Source organism: Cetorhinus maximus, chromosome 4, assembly GCF_964194155.1.
Source record: "Cetorhinus maximus chromosome 4, sCetMax3.hap1.1, whole genome shotgun sequence".
NCBI classification, from domain to species: Eukaryota; Metazoa; Chordata; class Chondrichthyes; order Lamniformes; family Cetorhinidae; genus Cetorhinus; species Cetorhinus maximus.
In genome coordinates this window covers 37,333,562-37,355,041 of record NC_135882.1, presented here as the reverse complement: position 1 = coordinate 37,355,041, position 21,480 = coordinate 37,333,562, and positions in this window count along the sequence as shown.

Below are 21,480 nucleotides of genomic sequence, written 5' to 3'. Positions count from 1 at the left end.
AGTACCAATTTTATTAGGAATATAAACATCTTGCTTGGTCTCTGCTAGCTTAGTGCCAGATTTCATCCCACTTCTTGAATGCTCTATTCAAAAAAATGCAAATGCACTCTACCTCTCTTACATCTCAAAACTAGTACCCATCAAAGCGCCCAGGCTAGCTGGCTTTAATCCAATTAAAACACACCTACAGACTTACCCTCTATTTTTAAAAGAAAAATATTTTTCAATAATATTATATACATTAATAGCTTCATGACAGTACTGTGTGCAATTCTGGTCACCTCATTGCAGAAAGGATGTAATTTCATTAGAGTGGGTAGGGAGGACGATGTTGTCAGGGTTGGAAAATTGCAACTATGAAGAAAGATTGAATAAGCTTTGTTTTTAATTCTTCCATGGGATGTGGTTGTCACTGGCTAGGCCAGAATTTATTGCCCACCCCTAATTGCCCTTGAGAAGGTGGTGGTGAGTTGCCTACTTGAACTGCTGCAGTCCATGTGGTGTAGGTAACCCCCAGAATGTTGATAGCTGGGGATTCAGTGATGGTAATGCCATTAAATGTCAAGGGGTGATTGTTAGATTCTCTCTTGTTGGAGATAGTCATTGCCTAGCACTTGTGTGGCACAAATGTTTCTTGTCAGTTGTCAGCCCAAGCCTGGATATTGTCCAGGTTCAGCTGCATTGGACATGGACTGCTTAGGAGTCACGAATGGTACTGAACGTTGTGCAATCATTAGCGAACATCCCCATTTCTGACCTTATAATGGAGGGAAGGTCATTGATGAAGCAGCTGAAGATGCTTGAGCCTAGGGCACTACCCTGAGGAACTCCTGCAGTGATGTCCTGGAGCTGAGATGATTGACTTCCAGCAACCACAACCATCTTCATTTATGCTAAGTATGACACCAACCAGCAGAGAGTTTTCCCCCTGATTCCCATTGACTCCAATTTTCTAGGGCATAGTTGGTCAAATGCTGCCTTGATGTCAAGGGCAATCACTCTCATCTTACTTCTGGAGTTCAACTCTTTTGTCCATGTTTAAACCAAGGATGTAATGAGGTCAGGAGCTGAGTGACCCTGGCGGAACCCAAATTGAGCATCAGTGAGCAGGTTATTACTAAGCAAGTGCCGCTTGATAGCATTGTTGATGACCCCTTCCATCACTTTACTGATGATCGAGAGTAGATTGACCCTGGTGGTAGTTGGCCCAGTTGGATTTGTCCTGCTTTTTTAACTTGGCCAATTACTGCTGGTGTTGTTCTCCTTGGAACAGAGGAGGCTGAGGGAAGATTAGATTGAGATGTGCAAAATTGTGAGGGGCCTGAATAAAGTGGATGGAACTCATTAGCAGAGAGGTCAGTGACTATGGGGCATAGATTTAGGATGATTGGTAGAAGGATTAGAGGGAAGATGAGGAAAAACTTTTTCACCCAGAGGGAGGCAGGGGTCTGGAACTCACTACCTGAAAGGGTAGTAGAGCAGAAACCCTCGACTCATTTAAAAGGTGTATGGATGTGCACCTAAGTGCTGTAACCTGCAGGGCTATGGACCAAATGTTGGAAAGTGAGATTAGGCTGGGTGCCTCATTTTTCAGATGGTGCAGACACGATGGGCCAAGCAGCCTCTTTCTGTGCTGTAAACTTTCCATGATTCTGCGATTTAATGAATGAGAAGGGATCTAGCCAAGTTAAAACAGAACCCAAGAGTGATAGAGTCATTGAGTTATTATGGAATAGAAGAAGCCCACTCATCTCATTGAGTCCCTGCCAGATCTATGTAGAGCAATCCAATCAATCAGACTGATTCTCCCAATCTATCCCTGTAGCCCTGTATTTCGCTCAATTGCACATCCAATTTCCTTTTGAAATCATTCATCGTCTCCACTTCTACTACCCTTGTAAGCCGTGAGTTCCATGTAATTACCACTCACTGTTTAAAAATTTAATTCCTTACATCCCCCTGCATCTCTTAGACCCTGTACCATCAGAAAATGGGAACAGCTAATTCATTGTTTACCTTATCTAACCCTGTCATAATCTTGTACGCCTTTATCTAATTTCCCCTCAATCTCCTTTTCTCCAAGGAGAACAACCACAGCTTCTCTAACCTAACCTTGCAGCTAAAATCTCCCATCCCGGAACCATTCTGGTAAATCTCCACTGAACCCTCTTATGGATCCTCATATCCTTCCTAAAATGTGGTGACCAGAATTGGACACAATATTCTAGTTGTTGCCTAAGCAGAGCTTTGTAAAGGTTCTGCAAAGATTCCCTGGTTTTGCACTTAATACTTCTAGTTATGAAGCCCAAGATCCCTATTCTTTGTTAATCGCTCTCTCAGCAAGTCATGCTACTTTCAAAGAACTATGCCATTTAGTGTATATTGCTGCTTCTAATTCCTTCTGCCAATATGCATTGCCTCACGCTTTACTGTAATAAATTCCATTGCCGCTTATCTGCTCATTCTGCCTACCTATGTCTTCTTGTAGTTGATAGGTGTCATCCTCATTGTCAGCTACACTTTCAGGTTTGGAATCATTGGGAAATTTTGGAATTTTACTTTGTATTCCAATATCCAGGTCAACCCAACACACTGTTTTCTGTCCTTAAGATAATTTTTTATCCAAGATGACAATGACCCTCCTATTTCATAAGCCTAAATTTTGTAACTAGCCTTTTATGTGGTACTTTGTCAAACCCTTTCTTAAAATCCATTTTGACAACACCCATTGTAATCCTCTCATCAGCCTTCTCTGCTTCTTCATCTAAACATTCAATTACATTAATCAAACGCGATCTGCCTTTTACAAATCCGTGCTGGTTCTCCTTGATTAACTCAAATCTCTCAACTGCCTGTTGATATTTCCCCTGATTTCTAAAACTTTACACACCACTCATGTTAAACTGGCCTGAAGATATTAGGAATTTCCTTACACTCTTTTTTGAATAATGGTGCTACATTTGTCACTCTTCATTCTTCTGGTATCTCTCTTGCATTTAGGGAAGAATGGAAGATTATGGCAAGCCATTCCACTACCTCCAGTCTATTTAGCAACCTGTGGTGCAAGTCAACCCGACCAGGCAACTTATTGATTTCAGCATAGCCTGCCTTTCCAGTACATCCTGTCATTTTTATCCATCCCCTATCATCTCCGTTTCCTAAGTAAACACAGATAGAAGTACTAAAATATTCTAGTTTTGCCCTGCACCTCCTGGCAAGGGCCAGAGGACAAGGTTAATGCTGTGGACACATGGGTTCAAATCCTTTCCAGCAGCTGCTGGAAATTTAATTAATTAGTAAAAAAATTCAATTAATAAATCTGGAATTGAAAGCTGGTAATGGCGACTGTGAAATTATCATCCATTGTCATAAAAACCCATCTAGTTGACTAGTGTCCTTTAGGGAAGGAAATCTGCCTTACCTGTTCTGGCTTACATGTGAGCTCAGATCCACAGCAAAGTGGTTGACTCTTAACTATCCTCTGAAGTGGCCGATCAGGCCACTCAGTTGTACCAAAAAACCTTGGTTCAAAAAAGGCAGCTCGCTGTCATTCTCTCAAGGGCAATTGGGGATGGGCAACAAATGCTGGCCTTGTCAGTAATGCCCACATCCCATAAAAAGAATTTTAAAAAAGGCCCCACTCAACCTCTTAATACCCATTTACTATTTACTTGGCCACAGAAGATTTTTGGGTTCCCTTTTATGTTAACTGCTATTCTATACTCATATTATCTCGCATCCTGCCATATTTTCCTCTTCATTTCCCCTCTCAATTCCAGCCTGGTTCTCGCTTGAAGAACTCACCTGACATATCTCATACTCCCTCTTTTTTTTTGTTTCATCATAGGGTGGAATTTTCTGTGCCCATTGACGTCGGGCGCCATGGCAGGACAATATGGCAGGAAGGCCAAAAATCAGTTTCACACCGTTGTGAAACTAGTTTGCAATTGTCTGCTCCGCCTGTCAATGGCAGGCAGCCTTTCCCACTGCCAGACGCCGGGAACTTCATTTTAGTACATCTGCTTATCATTATAAGTCCTGTTTGCCGAATCATCCCCCCACACTGGATTATTTGGGCATCAGGCCGACATATTTTACAAAAGCATTTATAAGGTATGCACCTGGTGAGCTGCACTTTGAGGGGAACTCGGAGGTGAGTGCTCACTAACATTGCACAGCAGTTGTGAGGGTGGCCCGTTCGACTTTAAGGTTGAGATGCCGCGCATTCAGGTGAGTCACTTTTTTCCAGTCTGGCTGACACTGCGGTGCCAGGGCAAGGGCTGCACTGCGGTTGGGGTGAGTTGGGGGGGCAAGGCAGCAAGCTGTGAGGCGTATTGGGAGGCAAGAGCTGTACTACGTCTGAGGAGAGTTAGGGGTGCAGGGTAGCATACTGTGAGGTGAGTTGTGGGGGGTGCATGGCAGCCCGGTCTGATGGCAGTGCACAAGCACAGGTCGGGGGGAGAGGGGAATGGCCGCACATTAGGGAAACCTTATTTAAAATGACCATCCCTCTGTAGCTGGGACAGTTCAGGTGCAGCCACATTGACATGCTTGCAGCCAGGCCTCTCGTTTACCTGCCCACTCAAACAACGCAGAGGCATGAAAGTTCCACAAAATGCTTGAGAGCTTCTCACCCCTTGGGCACATACTGAAAACTAATGAGCATTTTGGTGGACTGCAGAACAATTGGACAAATGGGCAAGTTGTACAATCTCCTTGCTAAAGCTGACCATGGAGCAGTCACTGGTGGAGGTGCTCACAGCCCCTTACAATATCATCATTCAGGTTTGGACCAGCTTCCCCAATGGCCCAAGCTAACAGCGCAACCTTGCAGTATGGAGTGGGGCAGAGGTGGGTGGAGTTTCAGGTAGCCATGCAGCACATTAAACTCTGGACATCCAAGTGGTGGCCAATACTCTCTGTTATGTTAAGGGGCCTTCAGACTTAACCAAGAGAGGCTCTTAGTACACCCATGCTAACCAATGCACCTCTCTCTTTCATGCTGCAGGAACAGTACATCAGGAGCATGGAGCCTGGTGACCTAGCTGCATGCCTTATGGCTTACAGGGAGCGGAGATAATGGAGAAGAGAGCAATGAAGAACCTGGCTGGACAGAGGGAGGAGCAGCACCCTCAAGAAGAAGGGGCGTGGCTGAGGCTCCTGCGCATGCCACTGAAGAGCCACAGTGAGCCATGGCTGATCAGTGCCTAGCTAGACCCAGGGTCTATATACAATTCCTGCAGATGGCTGAGAACCAGTGTCACTGAAGACTGCACATGTCAAAGAAACTGGCCAGTCACATCTGCCACTTGCTGCAGGATTTGGCGCACGGGGACATGAAGGGCATCCACTGCCAGTAGCTGTGAAAGTGATCAAGGCGCTCAATTTTTATGCCAGTGGATGACACAAAGATTGGCCGGGTGGTTAACAGTGAGGTTGAGTGTCTTGGGCTACAGGAAGATATAGACGAGATGGTCAAATGGGCAGATAAGTGGCAGATGGAATTTAACCCTGAAAAGTGTGAGGTGATACACTTTGGAAGGAGTAATTTGACAAGGAAGTATTCAATGAACGGCATGGCACTAGGAAGTTCTGAGGAACAAAGGGACCTTGGCTTGTTAGTCCATAGATCTCTGAAGGCGGAGGGGCATGTTAGTGGGGTGGTGAAAAAGGCATATGGGACACTTGCCTTTATCAATCGAGGTATAGATTACAAAAGTAGGGAGGTCATGTTGGAGTTGTGTAGAACCTTGGTGAGGCCACAGCTGGAGTACTGTGTGCAGTTCTGGTCGCCACATTATAGGAAGAATGTGATTGCACTGGAGGGGGTGCAGAGGAGATTCACCAGGATGTTGCCTGGGATAAAACATTTAAGTTATTAAGAGAGGTTGGATAGACTTGGGTTGTTTCTGTTGGAGCGGAGAAGACTAAGGGGCGACCTGATCGAGGTGCACAAGATTATCAGAGGCACGGACAGGGTGAATAGGGAGCAGCTGTTCCCCTTTGAAGGGTCAGTCACAAGGGGATATAAGTTCAAGGTGAGGGGCAGGAGGTTTAGGGGGGAATGTGAGGAAAATCTTTTTTACCCAGAGGGTGGTGACGGTCTGGAATGCATTGCCTGGGAGGGTGATGGAGGCGAGTTGCCTCACATCCTTTAAAAAGTACCTAGATGAGCACTTGGCATGTCATAATATTCAAGGCTTTGGGCCAAGTGCTGGTAAATGGGATTAGGTAGGTAGGTCAGGTATTTCTCACGTGTCGGTGCAGTCTCGATGGGCTGAAGGGCCTCTTCTGCACTGTGTGATTCTGTGATTCGGTGGCTATTTCAGGGTTCCACAGATGATCTCTGTGGGATATCACAAGCCACCACGCACAAATGCATCCATGAGGTCACATACGCCATCTTCGCGAAGGCACTCAACTTTGTGCATTTTGCCCGAGATCAGGAAAGCCAGGAAGCAACAGTGGTGGGATTTGCACAGATCTCAGGTGTCCCACAGGTGCAGGGTGCCATAAAATGCACTCATGTGACACTCAGATCGCCGTGGCAACAAGCAGTCAACTACGCCAACCACAAGGGCTTCTTTGGTCAATGTTCAGCTGGTGTGCGATCACCAAAAACACATCCTACAGGTTTGCGCATGATTCCCAGGGAGTGTCCACGACTCCTACTTTCTCAAGGGGTCTCAGATCCCTGACGTCTTCCAGGGTTCAGAGAGGCTGCAGGGTTGGCAGGTTGCAGGCTCCTCAGGGACAAGGACTTCCCGCAGAGGACATGGCTGATGACACTAATGCGGCAGCCTCAGACCGCAGCAGAAAGAAGGTGCAACAAGACTCATGCTGGAACTCACACTTTGGTAAAGCAAACCATCGTAATGTTGAAAATGAGGTTCTGGTGTCTGGACCGGTCTGGTGGAGCCCTGCAATACAGTCCTCAGAGGGTGACACGCATCACTGCACCCTTCACAACCTGATGCTGCAAAGGGGAGAGGATTTGTCTGAGGAGTTGGAGGAGCTGCACGTCTCCTCCGATGAGAAGGATGTTGAGAGCATGAGCGTAAGAAGATCCTCGAAGGCAAGGATGGCGACGATGAGGCCATCACACTGGCCAGAGGAGGCAGGCACACTCGGGAGGCCCTCATAGCTGCTAGATTCGTGGATGATGATGGTGAAATGCTGTGAGGAGACACCATAGATCCTCACATTGTATCTGTGAACTTTTGACGCCAGTCTGGCTGAAGGCAGTGCACATATTCTCTGATGAGGCTCCTCTCATGGAGACGCAGCGGATGCCCATAATCCCTACACTCCAGGAGGATGATGACGACATGCAGTGGGGACACTCCATAGATCCTCACATAACTTCTGTGAATATCTGACTCCTGTCTGGCTGATGGCAGATCGCATGCGCTCAGTGAACAGGGTCATATCATGGAGATGTAGTAGTGCAACTTTAACTTCTCCTGACCTTATCGCTTCCTTCATGAGCTGAACCCTTCAGGACCACACTGTCACCGGATACAGATGCTGATGGGATGGGAGGCCAGCCACACCTCTAAGGTGCTGAGAGCACAGGGAGAATGACAGAAATCTGTGCTGCTGGCCCCGGACATTCTGGCAGCAATGATAAGCCCCACTAAGTGCTGGTATGACTGATGTATCCAGTGACTGTGAAGGTGCACCAGCAGTGTGCTGGGAAGGTTGTACAAAGCACAGGAAAGAGGCCCTGGACTGAGACACCTGCCTTTATCTTGTGCGGGGTCCATCTGAGTGACACAGCCACAGCTCATCAGAACATGTGGCCATAGGCAAGGAGACATTCTTGAGAGTTTATTTCTAATAGTAAACATTAACACCCATTCCCAGGCTGTGCAACTACACCTTCTTAACCTATCTAACCCTGCCACTACATCCTGGTGGTCCCGCCGATATCCACAGCGGAGGTGGAGGCAGCCTGGTGACTGCTACGTTCTGCCTGTGATGACCTTAGCGGGCTTCCTCTGGAGGGCCAAGATCTGGAGAGCCCTAGCCTGCTTTCAGAGTCCTGCTGTGTGGATTTGACACCCTCCTCGGTCTGGGGAGCTGAAGCTGCTGGGTCACAGGAAGGGGGGATTCAGATGGGCCGGGTACTTCCAGAATCACCTGGGTGGATGGCCTCGAGATGTGCACTTGCTGATCCTCCTCCCTATGGATGCCCGAGGGCCCCTGGCTGACTCCTTGAGTGGGGAAGCTGGAGTGAGATCAAGCTGCCACACACCCGTCCCACACTGATGCTGTTGGGGGCCAACTATGGCATCAGTGATGGAGTTCAGCCTATGCAGCAGTGCAGGGCAGATGTCCTGGACCAAGGTCTCCATCACAGCCGCCATCCTGCTAATGTTGACCTTGCTGCGGCGGCACGAAAGCGCGATCACCTTGGATTGAAGGTGGATGGACTCCTCCATTGTGCCTTGCAATCTGAGAAGTGCAGCTGTAATCCCTTCCTGCTGTTCCCGTGATTGTCACTGCAGCTCCAACAACTGATTGAGGACCGAGTCAAGAGGCTCATCATCTGACTCGTACTCAGCAGATCCCTTGCTTCCAGCAGACCTCTTGGGTGCCGGCGACCTCAGGTGTCCTTGCCTCTGCCTACTGTGGACAGATTGTGTGCCGTGCTCGCCAGCGTGCTGTACATGTAGGTCCCACTGAGGTGTGTGTCATTGCGCTGGTGGAGCGTGTGGGTGAGCACTGTGATGGGTCTTCGAGGGTGTTGTCCTCAGGGACCTCATCTGAGGTGCTGTTGGCACTGGTGTCGGGGCCAAGATTACCTGAGGGCAACATGGCAGATCTGCCTATGAGAGCAAGTGGAGATTATTAGTGCATGGTAGCTGCGGTACACAGAACAGTGGACTCAGAGTTGAGTTGCCAGAGGATGATCTGGTGCATGATCCTCACTTGGATGCTTGGCGCTGACCTCACCATTGCCACAGGAATGGTCCACATCCTTCCGGCCAGCTTTTACGTCTTTGAATGGAGTGGGGACCTTGATGTCCGGCTGGGACCTCTCCCATCGATTGTGTGCAATCTTGTTATGCACAAAGACAGATAGAGAGAGTGTGAGCAAGGTGCCTGGCCAAATGAGAAGGATGCCAGGTGTGCACATGTGCTGAATGGAACCATAGGCGGGATGAGGAGGTGATCTCCAGAGATGAGGCCAGATGGAGATGTGAGGGCGTGTGTGAGAGAATGAGTGGTGATATCCCTTGAGCTGGCAGTGAGTGAAATGCCAGTGAATGTGTGATGGGCTTATGAGTGTGTGAATTTAGAGCGATGAGGTGATTGACGTACCCTGATAAGATCATTCATCCTCTTTCTGAATTGGGTGGCTGACCTCTTGTGGGCAGCGTTGGCACTAACCACTGCTGCAACCGCCTCCCAAGCCAGATTGATGATGTTGCTGCCTTTCCTGCAGCCAAAGTATGAGTGGAGGACGTCATGGCAGGCCTCCACGGTTTCCAAAAGGTGTTCCCGGGACACCACACTGAATCAGGGGGCTGCAGTCTTCTTTCCTTCTTGTCTTCTGTGCAGCAGTCCTGGGCTGGGAGCACCGAGACATGTGCACGTGGCTGCACTTTAAATATGGCACCCGGTGTGAGGAAGCTATAAGGTGACGGCGTGACAGGCGAATCGGAACTGCCCACCAGCAAAATGGCATGTTTCCTGGAAATGTGTGATAAATGAGATGGGATTGGGATGAAAACCCACCATCGCGCCAGCAGGTAAAATGTTCTTTTTCTCACTTGCTATCGCACTTAGTGCAAACCTGGGATGATTCCCCCCATATTCTCTCTCTCCCTCATCATCCAAAAAGGCTTTGGTTCCCTTACCTTTTACCCTGGAATGTACCAAGCCTATACCTGCAACATCACTGCCTGAAAGATATCCATTGTTCCCTTTTAGTTCTTCCTGTCAATCTTTTGTTCCATTTTACACTGGCTGCAACCCATTGAAGTTTGCCCTTTTCCAAATTAGAAGTTCGACTTTAGATTCTTCTTTGCTCTCCTCCACTGCTAATCTCATCCTTATCATAGAATCACAAAGAGTCACAGTGCAGAAGAGGCCCTTCGGCCCATCACGTCTGCACCGACACGTGAGAAACACCTGACCTACCTACCTAATCCCATTTACCAGCACTTGGCCCATAGCCTTGAATGTTATGACATGCCAAGTGCTCATCCAGGTACTTTTTAAAGGCTGTGAGGCAACCTGCCTCCACCACCCTCCCAGGCAGTGCATTCCAGACCGTCACCACCCTCTGGGTAAAAAAGTTTTTCCTCACATCCCCCCTAAACCTCCTGCCCCTCACCTTGAACTTATGTCCCCTTGTGACTGACCCTCCAACTAAGGGGAACAGCTGCTCCCTATCCACCCTGTCCATGCCCCTCATAATCTTGTACACCTCGATCAGGTCGCCCCTCAGTCTTCTCTGCTCCAACAAAAACAACCCAAGTCTATCCAACCCCTCTTCATAGCTTAAATGTTTCATCCCAGGCAACATCCTGGTGAATCTCCTCTGCACCCCCTCCAGTGCAATCACATTCTTCCTACAATGTGGCGACCAGAACTGCACACAGTACTCCAGCTGCGGCCACACTAAGGTTCTATACAACTCCAACATGACCTCCCTACTTTTGTAATCTATGCCTCGATTGATAAAGGCAAGTGTCCCATATGCCTTTTTCACCATCCTACTAACGTGCCCCTCCGCCTTCAGAGATCTATGGACACACACGCCAAGGTCCCTTTGTTCCTCAGAACTTCCTAGTGTCATGCCGCTCATTGAATACTTCTTTGTCAAATTACTCCTTCCAAAGTGTATCACCTCACACTTTTCAGAGTTAAATTCCATCTGCCACTTATCTGCCCATTTGACCATCCCGTCTATATCTTCCTGTAGCCCAAGACACTCAACCTCACTGTTAACCACCCGGCCAGTTTTAGTGTCATCCGCAAACTTACTAATCCTACCCCCCACATAGTCATCTATGTCGTTTATATAATAGGGGACCGAGCACAGATCCCTGTTCTACGCCACTGGACACTGACTTCCAGTCACTAAAGAATCCTCTTGTCATCACCCTCTGCCACCTACAACTAAGCCAATTTTGAATCCACCTTATCAAATTACCCTGTATCCCATGTGCATTTGCCTTCTTTATAAGTCTCCCATGTGGGACCTTGTCAAAGGCTTTGCTGAAATCCATATTAACTACATCAACTGCACTACCCTCATCTACACACCTGGTCACCTCCTCAAAAAATTCAATCAAATTTGTTAGGCATGACCTCCCTCTGACAAAGCCATGCTGACTATCCCTGATCAAACTTTGCCTCTCCAAGTGGAGATAGATACTCTCCTTCAGAACTTTCTCCAATAGTTTCCCTACCACTGATGTGAGACTCACTGGCCTGTAGTTCCCTGGCTTATCTCTACAACCCTTCTTAAATAGCGGAACCACATTAGCTGTTTTCCAGTCCTCTGGCAGCTCCCCTGTGGCCCTAGAGGAATTAAAAATTTGGGTCAGAGCTCCTGCGATCTCCTCCCTTGCTTCCCTCAGCAGTCTGGGACACAAATCATCTGGACCTGGAGATTTGTCCACTTTTAAGCCTGCCAACACCTCCAATCCCTTGTCACTCCCTATATCAATTTGCTTAAGAACCTCGCATCTCTCTCCCCGAGTCCGATACCTTCATCCTCATTCTCTTGGGTGAAGACGGATGTGAAGTATTCATTCAACACTCTAGCGATGTCATCTGGCTCCACCCATAGATTGCCCCCTTGGTCCCTTATGGGCCCTACTCTTTCCCTGGTTATCCTCTTCCCATTGATATACTTAGAGAATATCTTGGGATTTTCCCTACTATTACCAGCCAGAGCTTTCTCATATCCCCTCTTTGCACTCCTAATTGTTTTCTTAAGCTCCACCCTGCACTTTCTGTACTCCACTAATGCCTCTGCTGATCTGCCCCCCTTGTACCTGCTAAAAGCCTCTCTTTTCCTTCTCATCGTAACCTGAATATCTCTGGTCATCCATGGTTCTCTGGGCTTGTTACTCCTTCCTATCACCCTAGAGGGAACATGTTGAGCCTGTACCCTCCCCATTTCCTTTTTGAACGTCCCCCACTGCTCCTCTGTAGATTTCCCCACAATTAACTGTTCCCAGTCTACCTTGGCCAGATCCTGCCTTATTTTACTAAAATCCACTCTCCCCCAATCCAAAACATTATTTTGCAACTTGTCTATTTCTTTGTCCATAACAAACTTCAACTGTACCATGTTGTGGTCACTATCACTAAAATGCTCGCCCACCACCACCTCAGCCACCTGTCCAGCTTCATTCCCCAGAATTAGGTCCAGCAATGCACCGTCCCTTGTTGGACCCTCTACATATTGACCTAAAAAGTTGTCCTGTACACATTTCAAGAAATCCACTCCATCCAATCCCTTAACACTATGTCTATCCCAATTAATGTTGAGAAAGTTGAAATCACCTAATATAATTACCCTATTGCTATTGTTGTTACACACCTCCACAAATTGTGCACATATTTGCTCCTCAATTTCCCGCTGACTATCTGGGGGTCTATAATAAACGCCTAATAATGTGGTTGCCCCTTTTTTATTCCTGAGCTCGACCCACCACAAAGTTTTATTCGATGCCCCCTCCAAGATACCATCTCTCCTTACTGCAGTAATTGACTCCTTAACTAATAATGCAATGCCTCCTCCTCTTTTACCCCCTCCCCTGTCTCGCCTGAAGATTCTATATCCCGGAATGTTGAGCTGCCAATCCTGCCCCTCCCTCAATCACTTCTCAGTGATTGCTCCTATATCACAATTCCACGTGTCAATCCTCACCCTTAACTCATCCGTTTTACCTGTAATATCCTGGCATTAAAGTAAAGGCCATCCAGCCTTGCCTTACTCCCTTGAAGCTTAATGCAGCTGTACTCCCTCTGACTTGATTGTTTTACTGTATTATGATGTGTCCCTACTCTGCTAACATTCTGTGTCCCCTCCCCCTGCCGAATTAGTTTAAACTCGTCCCAACAGCACTAGCAAACAATAGTCACTCTAACCTAAAACAAAAACAGAAAATGCAGGAAAAACTCAGCAGGACTAGCAGCATCTGTGGAGAGAGAAACAGAGTTAACATTTCGAGTCTGTATGACCCCTTATCTTAGTGTTTAAGTCACGCCGACCAAAGTGTTTCCCCACATACACTTGGCCCTCTTTGCCCACTTCATTCCCCAGCACCAGAACCAGCAATACCTCCTTCCTAGTTGGACCGAGAACATACTGGTCAAGTAAGGTCCTCTGTCACATTTCAGAAGTTACTCCCCCATTTACCCTTTACTCCAACATTATTCCAATTGATATTTGAGAAATTAAAGTCCCCAAGTATGACTTTATTGTCCATGCACATCTCAGTAATTTCCCTGTAGATTTGCCGCTCTATCTCTCTCTAACTATTCAGAGGCCTATAGTATACCCCGAGCTATGTGATCATCCGTTTTTGCTTCTCAACTCTAACCAAATAGATTCGGTCTTTGGCCCCCTCCAGGACATCTCCTATTTCCAACATTACAATGTCTTCGCTAATTTGCAATGCTACTCCCACCTCTCTTTTATTATTCTCTACCATTTTGGAATACTTTATATCGTTGAATGTTAAACGCCCAGCCTTCACCATTTTTAAGCCATGTTTGTACTATTGCCATGACATCATACTCCCACACGACTACTTGTGCTTGCAACTTATCAAACTACCATACTTCTCATATTTACATAATTGCATTGCAAACCTGTCTTTGTGTTCCTCATAGTCCATCTTAGACTGCTCTTATCTTAAATGGACTACATCCTTCTTGATTACCATGCAGAACTCTCACTCTTTTATGCATCTTATTCCTCTCTTCCATTTTGATATGTAGGTTCCCATCTCCCTGCCAATTTACTTTATGCCCTCCCAACCACACAATTGATCCTTACATGAGCACATTGGTTCTAGTCCTGTTAAGGTTAAAGCCATCTCTTTTGAATAGATGTCTCACACCCAGGACTGTTCCTAATGCTTCAAGAATCTGAAGCCCTCCCTCCTGCACTGTGCCTCAAGCCACACATTGATCCTCCCTATCTTCCTATTTATACTCTCGCTAATGTGTGATACTAGGAATAAAGGCCCTATTTTTTAACTGGATCCCCAACTTTTGAAAACCTGACCATAGAGCCTCAATACCTGCTGTCTCCATGTTGTTGATACCAACATGCACCACAACTTCTGGCTCACTCCCTTCACCCTGTAGAATATTCTGCATCCGCTCCATGGTAACCTTGGTCCCGGAGGAAACATGCAATGACAATTACAGATATGTCTGTCTGTACCCCTAACTATGGGATCTCCTATAATCAAGCTTTTTCTTGTTATATGTTGTGGTCACTTTGACAAACGGACCACAGGAGTCTCAGGTACATGTCACGATTGTTTATTCGAGCAATTGCAAGGGGAGAACCATCTCAATGCAGCTTGAGATAGCACTCTGCTAAATTACAGGTGTTCAACATATTTATACATTATGTAAGAAATGTAATTTACACTATCAAAATTAAAACAACCTCTTTTCCATGTGTAATGATTTGTATCCAAGTTATAATTCCCATATGTTTATCGACAAATTCTTAATCTTAGATAGCATCCTAGTGATTCAAAGTAATCTTCTAAACTACACTGCACTTTACAGCTCAAGCCTTGTCCCAAATTCAAATTACAGTGCTGTTGGGATGCAGATTTCCTTTCATATTTAATTCATCTCTTCAAAATAAACCCCTTTTTTATCCATTGGAACCACCTGGACCATGTGTTTATGTCTTTTGGTTTTCCTAAAATCCTTTTGATTTTCAGGTAATCTTTTTTTCCCTCAGAATTTTAGAATACCAACTCGTATGAGTTAATGCAACTCGTATGTATCAATCCCAATCAGCTTGGAAGCTGGTGATACTAGTTTGCAAGAGAGTGGTACAAAGGTTGGTTCATCTAACCCTGTTTAGCTTTATGATACCTTCAAATTGTGATTTTTTTTGCCAGAAATCTCAACTCAAACCTTATACTCAAAACTTTGGAATGTTTGAGTATACTTTTCCTTTAATCTAACATGGGGCTTTCAACCCTAAAGTGCTGAACTACACACATAAACGACAATTTACGGAAGAAAACACGTTAAAACTCACATACAAATGCTTCCTTGCACACAAACAAACATATATTTAGAGGTATGTATTTATATTCCTATATCCTTAACTTAACGACTTTGAAGTTTCGTTTAGAATATGAGAGTAGTAGTGGGGGAAATAAAAGGATCTTGAAGGCTCCACCTATAGGGATCATCCATCTGACGAAGGCTCACATTTCCCCTGCTCCTGCCTGTCACTGCTTATTAACTCCCTAGGGGTACCCCTCTTTTCTCTCTCTCTCTCTCTCTTCAGCACAAGCAGCTCTTGTAAGTTAGATCAGTTATACAAGGTAATAGTAACTATCATCCCTTTCTTTTCCTTATCCTTTTAGTTCTACCCACCACTGTTTTTGTTCTTCGGGGGTTCCCTGTGGATTTTTGTGATTAATCTTGACTGTTGTTCCGCTATGAACCTCGTAATGGAGTCCGCGGCTCCCAAGTCGAGTTCCAAAGCACTTTCCTGTTTTGCTCACATGATTCTATTTATTTGTCTCTGCACAATTACTTCATGCAGCTCTGACAATTTAGTTATTTGCAGTGCATGAGGTCTACTTGTTTCACTAGGATCTGGCCTGTGCGGCTTTGGCTAAGGTTGTATCTCAAATTGTAGCCCGCCTGCACGGCTCCGCCTCCTATTTCGGGTAATGGTCAGGCCTCCCTGCGCCACCTTTTTTCCTGTCCTGAGTCCTCCTCCTGATTCTTTGATACTCGACCGGACTGTTCTCAGGTAGGCTTATTGCACTAACTATGGGTGGTAAATAAAATATACTCACCCACTTTGCAAAGCCGTCCTGAAGATCTGATCTGAGTATCCTGGCAACTATGCCAAACTGTTGTTGTTACTTTGACAAACGGACCACAGGAGTCTCAGGCACAGGTCACGATCGTTTATTTGAGCAATTGCAAGGGGAGAACCATCTCAATGCAGCTTGAGATAGCACTCTGCTAAATTACAAGTGTTCAACATATTTATACATTATTGGTCACGTACAAGAACAGTTTCCAGACTCCGATCTCGTCAACATATAGGTTTACATTAAACAGACATCTCTGGTAACAGGTACATGCATCGTATATCCCTATTTTTCACCCAGGCAGAGACCTTCCCTCCTACCTAAACTCGGACCATCTGTTCTTCCCCTATCTGTTGAAGAGCACACTTAATCTTGGTTGTTTTCCAACCTAAGTCTCCAGTCTAACTCCCAGGACCTTGCTGGTGATTGCAAACCCTGAGGGTGTACAAAGTTTGAGAGTGTATAAGGTTCATCTAGTTTAACTGTTTAATTGTTGATTTACTGGTTTGTGCTGGCCTGCCTATAGATTCTAATTTAAGTAATTCATTCCCTTATAATGAATTCTCCCTTACCATAAATTCTCATTTACTTTCTTCCCCCTAACATTATATATCAAATAACTGAGACTTTGGTGTACAGGACACAACTTCAAATTTGTGGATTGCACAAAACTTGGAAGTATTGTGAACTGTGAGGAAGATAGTGATAAACTTCAAGAGGACATAGCGAGTTGGTGTAATGGGCAGATAAGTGGTAGATTAAATATAATTCAGAGAAGTGTGAGATAATTCATTTTAGCTGGAAGAATGAGGAGAGGCAATATAAAATAAAGAATACAATTCTAAAGGGAGTTCAGGAGCAGAGGGGTAAATATGCACAAAATATTGATGGCAGGGCAGGTTGTAGAAGCTGTTGATAAAGCAAACTGGATCCTGAACTTTGTACTCTATGTACTTTGTACTTTGTACTCTATGCTCCAATTTATAAAGAATTTTTGTTGAACCTGTATAAAACAATGGTTCGGCCTTAACTTTTTTTATTCATTCCAAACCATTGTGGGCGTCACTGGCTAGGCCAGCATTTATTGCCAACCCCTAATTGCCCTTGAGAAGATGGTGGTGAGCTGCCTTCTTGAACCACTGCAGTCCATGTGGTGTAAGTACACCCACGGTGCTGTTAGGAAGGGAGTGCCAGGTTTTTGACCCAGCAACAGTGAAGGAATAGCGATATATTTCCAAGTCAGGATGGTAGTGACTTGGAGGGGAACTTCCAGGTGGTGGTGTTCACCACTGTGTGTCAGTGGTGGAGGGAGTGAATGTTTGTTGATGGGGTGCCAATCAGGTTGGCTGCTTTGTCCTGGATAGTGTCAAGCTTCTTGAGTGTTTTTGGAGCTGCACTCATCCAGGCAAGTGGAGAATATTCCATCACACTTCTGACTTTTGCCTTGTAGATGGTGGACAGGCTTTGGGGAATCAGAAGGTGCATTGCTTGTTGCAGGATTTCTAGCCTCTGACCTGCTCTTGCAGCCACAGTATTTATATGGCTAGTCCAGCTCTATTCCTGGTCAATGGTAACTCCCCATGATATTGATAGTGGGGGATTTAGCGATGGTAATACCATTGAATGTCAAGGGGCAATGGTTAGATTCTCCCTTTTTGGAGATGTCTTTATAAATTGGGGCATAGAGTACAATGGCAAGGAATTTTTGTTAAACCTGTATAAAACAATGGTTCGGTCTTAACTTTTTTTTATTTTTATGAATGTTACTTTCCACCTGTCAGCACTTCTGCCTGAAGATTGTCACAAATGTTTCAGCTTTTCCTTTGGCACTGATGTGTTGGTCTCCCCCATCATTGAGGATGGGGATATTGGTGGAGCTTCCTCCTCCAGTGAGTTGTTTAATTGCCCACCACCATTCACAACTGGATGCGGCAGAACTGCAGAGCTTAGATCTGATCCATTGGTTGTGGAATCATTTAGCTCTGCCTATCACTTGCTGCTTATGCTGTTTGGCACACAAGTAGTCCTGTGTTGTAGGTTCACCAGGTTGACACCTCATTTTAAAATCTGCCTGGTATTGCTCCTGGCATGCCCTCCTGCACGCTTCATTGAACCAGGGTTAATCCCCTGGCTTGGTGGTAATGATAGAGTGGGGGATATGCCAGGCCATCAGGTTACAGATTGTGGTCCAGTACAATTCTGCTGCTGCTGATGGTCCACCATGTCCAGTCTTGAGTTGCTAGATCTGTTCGAAATCTATCCCATTTAGCAAGGTGGTAGTGCCGCACAATACAATGGAGGGTATCCTCAACGTGAAGATGGGACTTGTCTCCACAATGACTGTGCGGTGGTCACTCTTACTGATACTCTCAAGGACAGATGCATCTGGAATATTATGTCCAGTTCTTGCCACCACACAGGAGAGAGGGTGCAGAAAAGATTCATGAGAATGTATTCAAGGATTAGAAACTTTAGTTGCATAAATAGATTGGAGAAGCTGGAGCTGTTCTCCTTGGTGAAGAGAAGATGAAGAGGAGATTTGATATAGGTGTCCAAAATTGTGTTGTCATGGACAGAAGAGGAGAGATAAACTGAAACTCATGTACCCTTTTTCTTTACTGTCTATAGCTAATGTGGCTTTGGAGAGGAAGATATGTGAGTTCTTAGTCCCCAGAGTGGTTAACAATTTAGAAATAACAGAAGCACGCTTTTGTGGGTTTAAAACCGAGCATTATTTGTTCACACATTCACCCCAAAAATCTAAATGCTACATCATTTACACACTGAAGAATGATAAAATTAAAGAAGGTAGCACACTTCTATGAGTGTTAAACCAAAAGAATAGTTAACAGTTCACATGCTGGGTTCATGGGAGAAGAACGGTCACTGCAGGCCCTATATAGAATGGAGTCTTTTTCCATTCTTAAATTCTAGTTCAGATGGGCTTGAAAAGCTGATGTTCGATATCAGGATTATTTCAGGATTCCTTCAAAGGCCATCCTTTTCAGCAGATCACGAATCTGGTTACTTGTGCTTCTGTATCAGGAGGACCTATTTTGATATTGGTGGATGTTTGAGAGAAAGAAATAGCTATTCCATTTTTAGAATCGAGTTTCAAGTACTAATCTTAATTATGGCCCCCTCACCTGCTCTGTGCTCATACTCTTACTAATTTACTTACTACCATACTCAGATTGAAAGTTCCAATTTCCCAGCTCCTAATTTAAATGCATGCCCCAGTTTAGGGAGAGAAAAAGGGAAATGCTCACCAACCAATCACTTACCCACTTTCCTCTGATTTCATACTTTGATTTTTCTTTACTTTTCTCAAATACATTTGCTCTGTCTTCCACCAATTTTCTGTCATCACATTTAACTGTGGGTCTCTGTCACATTTCTCTCTCAGGCTTGCTTTCTCATGCTGACTCCCACTGACTTCCCATTGGCCCTTTTACCTGTGCACTTCACTCTCAGGGTCATGATAGACCCTATCATCCTATGATAGACAGGATTGACAGGAAAAATTGTAACAGAACAAATTGAGTATAGGCTAGGTTGATTCCAACAAGAGATGATGAAAGATGGTGATCCAAAGCCATGGCTTATTGGATGCCAAGGGAGATGGAGGATATCATGAAACAAAAAAAGAAGTTGCATGATGCATGTCAGGTGAATTCTTAAAGTAACTACCCAGCTAAATACATAATTTGAGAAGGTAATTGAAGAGAAAAATAAGAGAAAATGAGAATGTAATGCAGTTCACAGAAAAGGAAACCCAAAAACTTTCTATGGGCATGTAAATAGTAAGCAGGTAACATGGGGCGGGGTGGATCCTGTTATGGACAAGGAGGGTGATATACGTTTAGAGGTGCAAGCAAGGCTGGAATACTTAATGAGTGCTTTGTATTCAGTAATAAAGTGAGGAAAAGGTTGCTGACAAAGATGGTGGAGGTAAGGGAAGGTGAAAATTGATAAGCAGGATGTATTGAAAAAGCTGAAAAGAGTTGATAAGTGGCTTGGTCCAGATGTCTTGCATCCCAGGTTGCCAAAGGAAATGGAGGTAGAGATAGTGGAAGGACTTGTCATAATTTTCCAATCTTCCCTATATACGCAGGAGATGACAGAGGATCGGAAAGTAACAAATGTGGCACCCTTTTTCAAGAAAATGTTTCAGGGCATTTGCAATAACTTCAGGCTGGTCAGTTTGAATCAGTAGTGCATGAGGTTTTAGAAAACAATTTTCAGGGAAAAAAGGATCAGCGTGGAGAGGTGTGATTTAATTAAGGATAGCCAACATGGATTTGTAAAACACAAAACGTGTTTCACTAATCCAATTGGATTTTTTGGATGAAGTAATAGAATGTTGATGAAGGGAATGCAATGGATGTTGTCTGTATGGATATTAATGAAGATTTTGCCAAAAAAATTACATAAAAGGCTGGTGAACAAAATTGAGGCTTACGGAATAGGAGGGTATTGGCTTGGATAAAAAAAATGTCTTAAGACCAGAAAAGAGCTAGTCGTAGTAAATTATTATTTTTCAGACTGGAGTATGGTACGATTGGTGTTCCCCAATGGCCAGTACTAGGACCACTGGAATTTGGAGTACAGAGTAAAATTTCAAAATTTGGCAATGATATCAAACCTGGGATTACGGCAAAAACAAAAATACCTGGAAAAACTCAGCAGGTCTGACAGCATCTGCAGAGAGGAATACAGTTGACTTTTCAAGTCCATATGACCCTTCATCAGAACTGACAGTGAGGATGATACCAATCAACTGTAACAGGACAATTCTATATGATGATTAAAGTTCCTCATGATTATTATATTAGCCTTGTCACATGCACTTTTAATTTCCCGAAATTATACCCTGCCCTATAATACAACTACTGTTTGGCGGCTTAAAAATAATCCCCACCCAATGTTTTCTGTCCTTAACTGTTTCATACCTCCACTCTACTTGATTTTCTGAGCTAAGATCCTTTTTCTCTACTGTCTTTATCTCATGCTTCATACCCTGCTCTTTTTCCACTTTGCCCATCTTTTCTAAAATTTATGTATCCTGGAATACAAATTGTCATTTAGTAGTACAGAATCACAGAATCTTTACAGTGCAGAAGGAGGCCATTGGGCCCATCGAGCCTGCACTGGCTCTCTGAAAGAGCATTCATCCTCGTCCCACTCCCCTGCCTTATCCCCGTTACCCTGCACATTCTCTTTTCAGATAGCAATCCAATTCCCTTTTGAATACTTCGATCGAACCTGCCTCCACCACACTCTCAGGAAATTCATTCCACATCACTTTAACTCCTTTTGCCAATTATCTTGAATCTGTGCCTTCTCGTTCTTGATTCTCTCGAGTGGAAATAAATCACTTCACACTTCTCTGCATTCAACTTCATCTGCCACTTGT